Consider the following 10,857-nt stretch of genomic DNA (forward strand, 5'->3'; position numbering starts at 1 on the left):
AAATTAAGCATATTTAAAACTTTTAACAAGCCTTAACACTTGCTGCAATGTTCATTTTGACAGGTTCCTTGTATAGAATAATTGAATTCCTCCTCTTACACATCTCTTGAACTACAAATTTCTGGAATTATTTTGTTTTTGGCATGTCTATCTTGATTTTATTCTTCAATGTGTGCTTATAAAGAAATACATGATTCTAAAATTTCACAATTCTTTTTAACTTACTTTCTGTTGAATTGTCTAGTTTAATAAAATAAAAAAAATTATACTTTATATATTAAAAAATGTTCTGTGCTCAAGTTAGCATCACATACACTAACATTGGAACGATACAAAGAAGATTAGCATGCCCCCTGCACGAGGATGACATGCAAATCCATGGAGCCCATATTTTTACAACAACAGATGTTGAAAGGTATGTGGCCACAGGGAATCGTACTGCATTCTTGGTGGGAGTGTAAACTTGTTCAACTACTTTGGAAAGCAGTATGGAGGTTTCTCAAAAGACTCCACATAAAACTCCTCTATGACACAGAAATCCCACTTTTGGGGATTTACCCAAATGATCATAAACAAGACCATACTAAAACTACCAGCACTACTATGGTTATTGTAACATTATTTACGATAGTTAAGATATGGAACCAACCCAGATGATCTCATTAGATGAATGGATCAAGAAAATGTGGTATATATACAAAATGGAATTCTATGCCTCCATCAGAAAGAATGACATTGCCCAATTTCTTAGGAAATAGAAAGACTTGGAAAAAAATTTATTGAGTGAAGTAAGCCAAGTCTAAAGAATCATAGGTCCCATGATTTCCCTTATTTTCAGTAATGAATATTTGTCTGGGATAAGCAGAAAAGTTCAAAAGATATGTGCATATAACCAGATAAGATGATGTTAAAGAAATTGAACCCCAAGATAGGGACACAAGTTGTTTTTTGTTTCTCGCTATTGTTTCTAACATACTTATAATGTGTGATGTCGTTTTTTTTTTGTTTCTTTGTAAGTTTCTCCCCACGCCATAACCCATGTTTTCTCTGTATTTGAAGTTGGTGCACTTACATCTTGTATGTATGCTTCTCTAATTTGGGGAGGGGAAGGGAAAAATATGCTCAAATAGGGATACAGGTTGACCCATTGTAACAATGCGATGCACAAGACACTATGTTGCAAAATGAACTTTACAATTTAGGCAGAGGAAGGAAGGGGGAGGGGAGTGTACTTGTGGAGGTGGGAGGGAAGGGATTGTAGGGAAAATATAAAGGAGGAGGTAACAATGCTTGTTAGGAAATGTAATACTCTCCTTTTTCATGTAAATCTGACCCTTCTGCACAGTATTATTAGAATAAAAACACAAAAATGTTCTGAGATGGAAGAGTTTATTTCCTCTATTATACCCATATAATATCGTTAACAAAGAAATTAATGCAGAACACTGAGATGAAGGTAATTTGAATAAATGTGTGTGTGTGAGTGCAGCAGCGCGCAAGCAAACACGCGCATGCATGCGAACACACGCCATGTATGTATATTGGTGTGCTCAGAGTTTAAAATCGGGGATTCAAGGTCTTGCTAGGCCTTTCCTATCTAGATTGGTGAGCTACTATATAAGCTACATCTCAATTCCTGGCTCTTTGCTAGTTAATTAAATATTTTGAAAAATAATTCATTGAAGATTTTTTTTTGGGGGGAGGGCCTGATTGACTCCCAAGTGTTATCCACAGATCTCAGTCTCCTGAGCAAATATTCAGAGTAGATAGGATTGTAAGGGTGACCAGCCAGCACAAGGCTTTTAGAATAATTTTAAAAATAAAAGAAATTTTATTTCATGGGATCCTGTTTTATCATCACCTAATTTGAAAGACTTTTGGAGTGATTATATGCCAATTTAATTCATTTGGAGATTAAAAGATAGTAAGTGATGATATTTAAAAATTTTAGTACTTTTTAAAAAAGAAACTGGAACTGTGGGACAAGAAATTTGGCTGTCTTCCGACTTCAATTTGTAAGCTCAGCTCTGTGCATGATAACCAAATTTCACCAACACAGTCTGTGTTGAAGACAAAATGTGACAAAAAACAATCACTATGGGCAATATTTGCTATGCTATTATTTCTTGGACAATATGAATATTGAACTGAGAGTGTAAGAGAATGGAGAGATTTTACCCACTTTTGGTATTGCTGAAAGACTTTTGGAAAATTTGACTCATTTCCTTCCTCACTGTGTGTGTCTTTGGGCCATGCACTTACTGTCTTTTACTACAATTTTTCCTAACACTAAACTGGTAATAACATTAGCATTATAGCAAATGTTATCTTAAGAATTAAGAAAATAAAACTTGTGAAACACTTAACATAAACCTATGAATGAGCTTTGAGTTTAGCCAGCATTCTTTTTTAAATACTAAATAGAATGTGATAAGTAGTACAGAAACCATTACATGTAGTGTGAGCAACCAGAAGTAATATCTATTGACCATGCTCTGCTTCCAAGGAAGAAAGGTGGATAACTTCTCATGCTGTAAATCAAACAGGTAATCTTATGTAGTCATAGTGTAAAAATATCAGGGACAGAACGATGAAGGAATATTGTAGACTGAGGTGAAATCCATATGAAAATGTGCAAAACTGATAAAACATAAAAGTATCTGAACAGTATATTGTGTTTTACATCATTTAAGTTACATCGCAAAGATAAGGAAGACCTAGAAGAATATATTTTCTTTTTGATAGTCTATCATAGGTCCTTAGAAGGATGAACACTTTCCTCATTCTTGTAGAGGCATCATCAGATGAGGGGAACTATATTTTTGTTTGCTTCCTTCCGTTTATTCTTCAGGTTGAAATCTGAACTACATGAGACTGAAAGAAACCAAGTGAAATCAGTCATGTAGGCTTTGGAAAGAACAGTCAAAGTAAAATAAATAAAATATATATAGCCTTGTAAATTGAGTTATATAGTCTCAAGCATTAACAGAAAATGATTAAAGCAATATCACTTTATTAAAAATTTAAAAATGTTAGGAGCTGCTTAATTTTTTCATTTCTACTACCTTGAATTAATTATTGATTTTCTATAAAGAGATTAAAGATGAGATTAACAAGAAACTTGATTAAAAATTGACAAAAGTTCTGAATAGACATGTTTTCCAAAAAGCCCTGAAAATCGCCTGTGGATTTACAAATTTGTATTTAATACAACTTCTATGCTGGCTTAATGCTTTGTGAGCAGAAGTCATTAGAGAAATGCAATTCAAAATTACTATGATACTACTTCTTAACTATTATAACTCTTATCAAAAATATCCAAGGAACCAGGTGTGGTGGCAAAGGCTGGTAATTCCAAGTGATTGGAGGTTGGAGTAAAAGGATTTTAGCCTAAGGCCAGTCTGGGATACTGTGCACAGTAAAAACCTGCCCTTTAAAAAAACTCAAAAGGTAATAATGCTGGCTGGCGACACTGTGGAGAAAAGGAAATTTTCTACACTCTTGGTCAAAATACATGTTAGTGTTCTCATTGTAGAAAGTAGTATGCACTTTTCTAAAGAAATCCAAAGTTGAAATATCATCTGACCCACCAATCGTGTGATTATTTCTCTCTGGGTAACTCATAAATATATCTGTAGTTCATTGTTATTCACATTATTCACAACAGCCAAGATATAAATCGAAGTCCAGTGTTCAACTACAAACTAATAAAGCAACTGTGGTTACATGCACAAATATCTTTTTCTGTTGATCCCAAAGTAATTTTTTTTATTATTTTCCTGTTTCCATGTGATTAACCTCCAAATTAGAAATCCAGATATATGATTTAATTTTACCAAAACTATTTATTGAGTATAAGGACCTTCTACTCTCTACATTCTTCACACTAAGATCACCAAATATGATGAGTCTGAAATAATTAGTCTCTTTTTGACCTATGTTAATATTCTTTACAATGTGAGGGAAATGTTTAAAAAGTAGTATTTGTTTTAGCTTAATTGCTCTGAAGAGACAATAAATGATATTATCAAAGCTTAAAAATGATTTGATTTAAAATTTAGAATTCAGTAAATGGTTTTGACCACTCTGGTTACTGGAGCCTTCACCACAACCTCATGAGACAATTTATATTGATGAAGCAAAAATCTGAGGTTAAATATTTATGAATAAAAAAATCATGTCATTCTGAATATGTAGAGTTACATATAAAACATAGAAAATTTAGCTTTTAAATACCTAAATATGCTAGTACATTTAATTGCAGGGTAAGTATTTGTTCTGAAAGGAGATAAAATTGCACTTATTTTGAAATGAAAACTTAAGTATTTATTTGAATAAAAGACAATGTTTAAAATATCACTCATTCAAGAAACAAGATGTACAGTTAGTTGTTTTTCATGCCAATTATGTTCTCTAAACTTACTACAAATACTAGATTAGTAAACCTAATTCATTGCTTTGTGGGGAAATAGCAATTCCGTTTCCTAAAACTCATGACAATAACTTTTTCTCAAACAATTGCTAAGTAACTGTTTTATATTTTTTGTCATGGAATCTTATTCGATAAATTTATATTCATTAAGTTAAATAATTGGGCAACAATATAAATTATGCATGGACGAAGTTTATCTAACACGAGTTTTTTTTTTTCAGAAGACAGATCATGGCTCTCTTAAAGAACACTAGAAGGCTGTGTGTTCTTTATTAATTTTTAGTGATTTTGTTAATGGATATTAATTGTCAGAAGTGACAATTCCATAATATATTTAACATATTTGATTATACTCCCTCTATTTCCTTCTCATTACTTCTTCCTCCAAAGATCTTCTGTTTTTCACATAAAATTACATCTTTATACATGCGCATATAAACTAATTTGGAAGATTTAAGCTGAACTGCAAATTAATTCAAGATGTACAGTAAATTAATAGGATGAATAAAAACCTGAATATTTTCGTTAACTTTTGAATTGAGCTATCATTATTATTTTGGTTAGGGTTAGGATCCCAGACAAAATTAGAATTAGGATTAGAGAAATAGAAAATTTAGGTTCATCACAGGATGACTCATTGCAACAATGATACTCACATTCACTATGTTGAAAATGAAGTTTACACCATGAGAAGGGAGGGGTAAGGAATGTGGGGAGGGATGGGATAGTGGCAGAACAAGAAAGAAATGGGTAACAATGCTCAAAAAGAAACATACTCCTTACCTTACACATGTAACATATCCCTCTTTAAAGCATCTTTTCAACAAAATAAAATTTAAAAAAAAATAATGAACAATAAAACCTGACAGGAAATAGAAAAACACTTAACATTTTATGTTCAAAATGCAAATAAAATTTAGACCTACACGCTAAGCAAGCGTTAGGATAAATATGAAAAAAAGTGGCTTGCTATTAACATGATGATTCGGTTTTATGTAGGCTTAGGATTAGGCTAGGTGTGCCAGTTAGAGTGGAGTTAGGATGAAAAAAACATGTAATACATTGTGTAAAACTGCCACATATTTTAAGAAGAATGAATGAAAACCAGTCTGTGTTACTTTAGACATTCAGATACAATTTGGTTTAAAGTGTGAGATACTTTTTTGTTCTGGTTAGGGTTAGGGAAGGATAAGCTTTAAGGTAAATTTTAGTTTTCCAATAAGAAGTAGAAGCCAAAAAAAATGTACGATTGAATAGAATCTAGACAATTTTCCTTACAATAACCATTTGGTGTTAAATCAGAATGTGATTTGCATTAGGTTTCTGGTTAACCGGGGATGAGGATACAGTCAAGAAATGGGTTAAACTAGTGGCTCGCGCCTATTATCCTAGCTACTCAGGAAGCTGTTTCCTGATGATCTCAGTTCAAAGGTAGCCCAGGCAGGAAAGTCCATGAGACTTTTATCTCAAATTAACCTCCATAAAACACAAAAGCGGTGCTGTGGCTCAATTGGTTAAACGCACACCTTGAGCTAAAGAACTCAGGGATCATGCCCTTGCCCAGAGTGCAAGCCCCATGACTGACAAAAAGAAAAAAAAAAAGAATTAAATATTAAGTAAAGCTGAACCTTTTTTTATGTTCTAGGAATTCACGAAAAGCTGGGATAATGGAAGTACAATGTATTTCATAATATCAGGATTTGAGATCAATGGGTATAATGATTCCTGTTATGGAACAAAATACATTCAGAGTTAAGAGTGAAAAAATCTTTAGGGTTTACAGAAAACCTGCAATTTATTTCAAGAATTACCAGTGGAATTTCAGTTAGGATTGCACAAAATGAGCATTTTTCATAAATTTTAGAATTGGGATATCATTAGTGTCAAGGTTATGGTTAGGATTCCAGCCATGGTTAGGCTTAGAGTGAAGGAGAAAAAAATGAGGGTCAAATTGAAGGTAAATTTTAATATGAGCCTGGTAAGAATTAAAATGAATGCAAACTAGAGTATTGCTATTAATATTAGAATCTACTTACAATAAGGCTGATGGTTATTCTCAATGTTCCAGTTAAGAAAGATTAAGTTTAGGGTTAGAAAATGACTAAGATATTGGAAAAAAATGCAACCTATGTTTGGAAGGATGAGTGAAAACTAGTGTACTTGTGTTAGTGTTAGTATTGTCATATAATTTGGATTAAGATTAGGGTCAGTAATTTCTTCTGATTATATTTATATATGAGAAAGCTTTTGGTATAAAATTGTGTTCACTAACAAGTAGGAGCAAATATGCAAGGCTGAATAGTAACTAGAACATTATCATTATATTTATTTTTCAGTGATCATTCTTGTAGTGATTAATGAGAGTTTTCCAGCCAGGTTTAGGTTGAGAGTTAGCGTTAAGTAATGGACTTGATGGTAAGTAAATCTGAAACTGTTTTCAGATACAGTGGTTCAGGAAAAGGTAGAATCAATGGAAACTACAGTATTTTTCCTGGTAAGAGAATTTGAGGACAAGTAATATAATGGCTTATGTTAGGGAAAAAGATAACTTTAGAGGTAGAGTCAGAAAATTCGTGGGAATTAGAGCAAACAAACTCATTTCCAGAGTGAAAACTAGAGTATTCATTAGAATGATTAAAAACTAGAGTGTTTTTCTTAAACATTAGAATTGGATTATCATTAGGGTGAAAGTTAGGTTTTAGTTCCAGCTAGGCTTAGAGTAAGCATTAGGAAAATGGAAAAATTAGGGTCAAACTGAAAGTAAATCTTTGAATCACAAGTAGAGTTAGAATTAGGATGAATGTGAAATAGAAAACTGCTAATAATATTAAGATTAGAGTATGATTAGGGTGAGGGTTAACATCAATATTCCAGTTAGGGTTAGGGTTACAATAAAGACAAGATAATGAGTGAAACTACAAGCTATTTTTAGAAAGATGAGTTGAATTGAAGTTAGGATGAATAAAAACTAATGTATTTGTGTGGCTTTTAGACTCCAAAGGCCATTAGTTCTAGGTTTAGGTTTACTTTCCTAATTCAGTTTAGGCTTAGGGTTAGGGAAGAGTAAGCTTTAAGGTAAAACTGAATTTCTACTAACACTTTCAAGTAATGTAAGTGCGAAATTTAACAAAAACTAGTTTCCCTAATTTTCCTATTCAGGGTTCAATAGGGTTAAATTTAGAGTTAGGTTTCTAGTAAGGATTAGATATATAGTTAGGGTTTGCAAGTAGAGTAGATTTTCAGTAAACCTGCAGCTTCTTTTTGGATATACAGGAGTTCAGTAAAAGTTGAGATCAATGAAAACTATGGTATTTTTCATGATATGAGGATTTGAGGTTAATGATTCCTAATAGGGAACAAGATAGATTTCAGGGTCCAAGTAAGGGAATCTGTAGGATTTGGAGAAAATTGCAAATCATTTCAAAGACAATGGGTATCTATAAGTATGTATCTAAACTCGAGTAATTTTCATTAATTTTAGGATTGGGTTACTATTATCATCAAGGTTACTCTTAGGGTTTTGACCAGGATTAGAGTTAAGATTAGGGAAATGGAAGTTGAGAACTTGAGTGACTTACTTCATTTGTGTATATATATGCACTATTCTAAGGCTTTAACTAAAGGCTTGAGTTCTGTTCCTGAGCTTTATGCTGTAGGCTACAAGCCACGAATCCACTTCCAGCTTTCTTTGGCAGTGAATTTGAGACAAGAATCACACAGACTTTCCTATCCAAGCTGATACTGAACTGAGATCCCCAGACCTCTGCCTTCTGATTAAAGTTAGAATTAAAGGCATGAGCTACCAGTGCCCAGGAAAGTGCTTGATTTTATTGATTGTTTTTACTTAAGTTTGAGATCAAGACTTGAATTCAATATCTGAGAGCTTTGCTCAAGAGTTAGACAATGCCACTTGAGCCATAGCTCCCAAAATGATTATTTTAAATAGCTGGAAATCATTAAATTTTCTTCAGATGATAGGCATTAGAACAACATTACTGTTGTTCTAAAACTCATCCCAATAAAAAAAGATTTATAGACACCAGAGATGATCTGAGCACATTCTCATGCTTTGCTTCTAATTGCATAACATTTTAGGGACATGATTTTTAATCATTATTTTGAGTTATCATTAAATAATGAGTTATCATTAAATAAATCAGTTAATGCATACAGTATACTTTGATCAATGCCAAGCCTTTCAACATTCTCATCCATCCCTCCTCTATGAATATCTTACTTCACTCTTCATAATTTTGTAGGAAATGTACTGGATTCTTCTCTGCACTTCCTCCAATTCCTCTTGGTCATTCTACCTTTTCTCCCTTCACCTCTCTTTTGACTACCCACTTCCATATTATCCATCAACTCTACTCCTAAGCATTTACTGTCCTTGTACTGCAGTAACTGACACATGCAAACTGATGTAAAAAATTTTCAGGGTTATTGGCTAGCCATAGATTCCTGAATATGAGTTCTTTGCTCCTTCTCTTTGTCTATTCATGCCTTTGAGTAGTGATTGTGCAGATTCATTTGTACCATTTGGTACACAGAAAAGAGATGAACTACTTGTACATATATTTACATACATGTATATACATACATACATGGATATATGCATTTTATATTTTCAAGAATTACGGAGCTAACAAAACTCGCATGCATTTTCCTTCCTTTTAAATTCTTTCAAAGCCTAAATAACTTTGTCTCTTTAGAACACCTAATTTTAAAGAGAATATCACCATCTCTGAACTGTCAGTGGCCTGGAAATTATTTAGGCTTTTTGGTGGGAGAGAGGAGTATTACTAGGGTTCTATCCAGGAGTTCTCTGCTTGCTAGACAGGACTTTTGTTGTATAGCACCAAGCAGCTCAACCACTGTTGCCATACTTCTAGTCCATATTTTTTGCTTGAGATCTTGAACTTTTTGCACAGGTGTGATCTTAGATTGACTGAGACTTTGTTACCTATGCCTCCCACATAATTAGCTAGGATTTCAGATGTGAGTCACGATGGCCAGCTCATTTGTTGAGATGTGAGATGGCTGTCTTGGCAGTTATTTTTGTGGTCTTGCCTCAGACCATGATCCTTGTCATTTCTTCTTCCCAATCAGCTGGGATTTCAGAAGTGGACTACTATACTTGGTGTACATGACACCTTCTTTTTTTTTTTTGAAGAAGTTTTTATTGTAAAAATATTGTATAGAGGGGTTATAGTTACTTGAGCATTGCAATGAGCCCATTTTCTATCAAGCAGTGTTACCTATTCCTCTGTATTTCCCAACCCCCCCTTCCCTCCCACCTACACAACTTCACTCCGCCTCTCCCCTCTTTCCTGCTTCCCTGCCTAAATTGTAAATTTCTTTTCTCAACATAGTCTCTTATGCATGTCATTGTTACAATGGTTCAGCCTGTATCCCTATTTAAACATTTTGTTTTTTCCCTTCTCCCCAAGCTAGAGAAATGTGTATACAAGATGCGGGGCACCGACATCAAATACAGTGAAAACAGGGGTTAAACCATGGGCCAGGAACATACAAAGAAACAAAAAAATCACATGGTTGATTATAAACCCCTATCTTGGGGTTCATTTCACTTCATATAATCTTATCTGGTCTTATATACATAGCTTTTGAACTTTTATCCTTGTCCCAGATATATACTAGTTATTTCAAATAAGGAAAACAAAGGACCTATGTTTCTTTGGGTCTGGCTTACTTCATGTAATATAATTTTTTTCCAAGACTCCAGTTATAGCTCCTATGACCCAGCAATCCCATTTTGGGGCATTTACCAAATGATCACAAACAAAACCATACTAAGCTACCAACACAACGATGTTTATTGCAGCATTATTTACCATAGCTAAGATATGGAACCAACCTAGGGGCCCCTCAGTAGATGAACTGATCAAGAAAATGTGGTATATATACCCAATGGAATCCTATGCCTCATCAGAAAGAATGACATAGATCCATTTGTTATGAAATGGAAAGACTTGGAAAAATCATATTAAGTGAAATAAGCCAGGCCCACAAAAACATACTTCCCATGGTTTCCCTTATTTGCAATAACTAATATATGTCTGAGACAAGTAGAAAAGGTCAGATAAGTTGATCTGAGGCGAAATGAACCCCAAGATAAGGCTTCAAACATTTTTTTCTTTCTTTTGCTTGTTTCTAGCATATTTATAAGATGATTTTTTTTGTTGATTTTTATAGCCCTCTCCCACCGTATAACCCCTGTTTTCACTGTATTTGATGTTGGTATAATTTGTGGGTGGGAAGGGAAAACCAAATTGTTTAAATAGGGATATAGGTGGACCCATTGCAACAATGAGATGTTCAACACATTATGTCGAAAAACGAACTTTACTACTTTGGCTTGGGGTGGGGGGATGCGGGGTAGGAGAGATGGAAAGGGATGGGAA

The 10,857-nt window shown here is 33.7% G+C and overlaps 1 non-coding gene across 1 annotated transcript; it reads left to right on the forward strand.

The window, feature by feature from the left end:
• The first annotated feature begins 291 nt into the window (after window positions 1–291).
• LOC122099458 lies at window positions 292–395 on the forward strand. The gene has a single exon (XR_006145929.1). It is a non-coding gene; the product is annotated as a U6 spliceosomal RNA (small nuclear RNA).
• Window positions 396–10,857: the final 10,462 nt, after the last annotated feature.

The sequence above is a fragment of the Dipodomys spectabilis genome, unplaced genomic scaffold, assembly GCF_019054845.1.
Source record: "Dipodomys spectabilis isolate Male_0828 unplaced genomic scaffold, ASM1905484v1 ptg000515l, whole genome shotgun sequence".
Lineage (NCBI taxonomy): Eukaryota > Metazoa > Chordata > Mammalia > Rodentia > Heteromyidae > Dipodomys > Dipodomys spectabilis.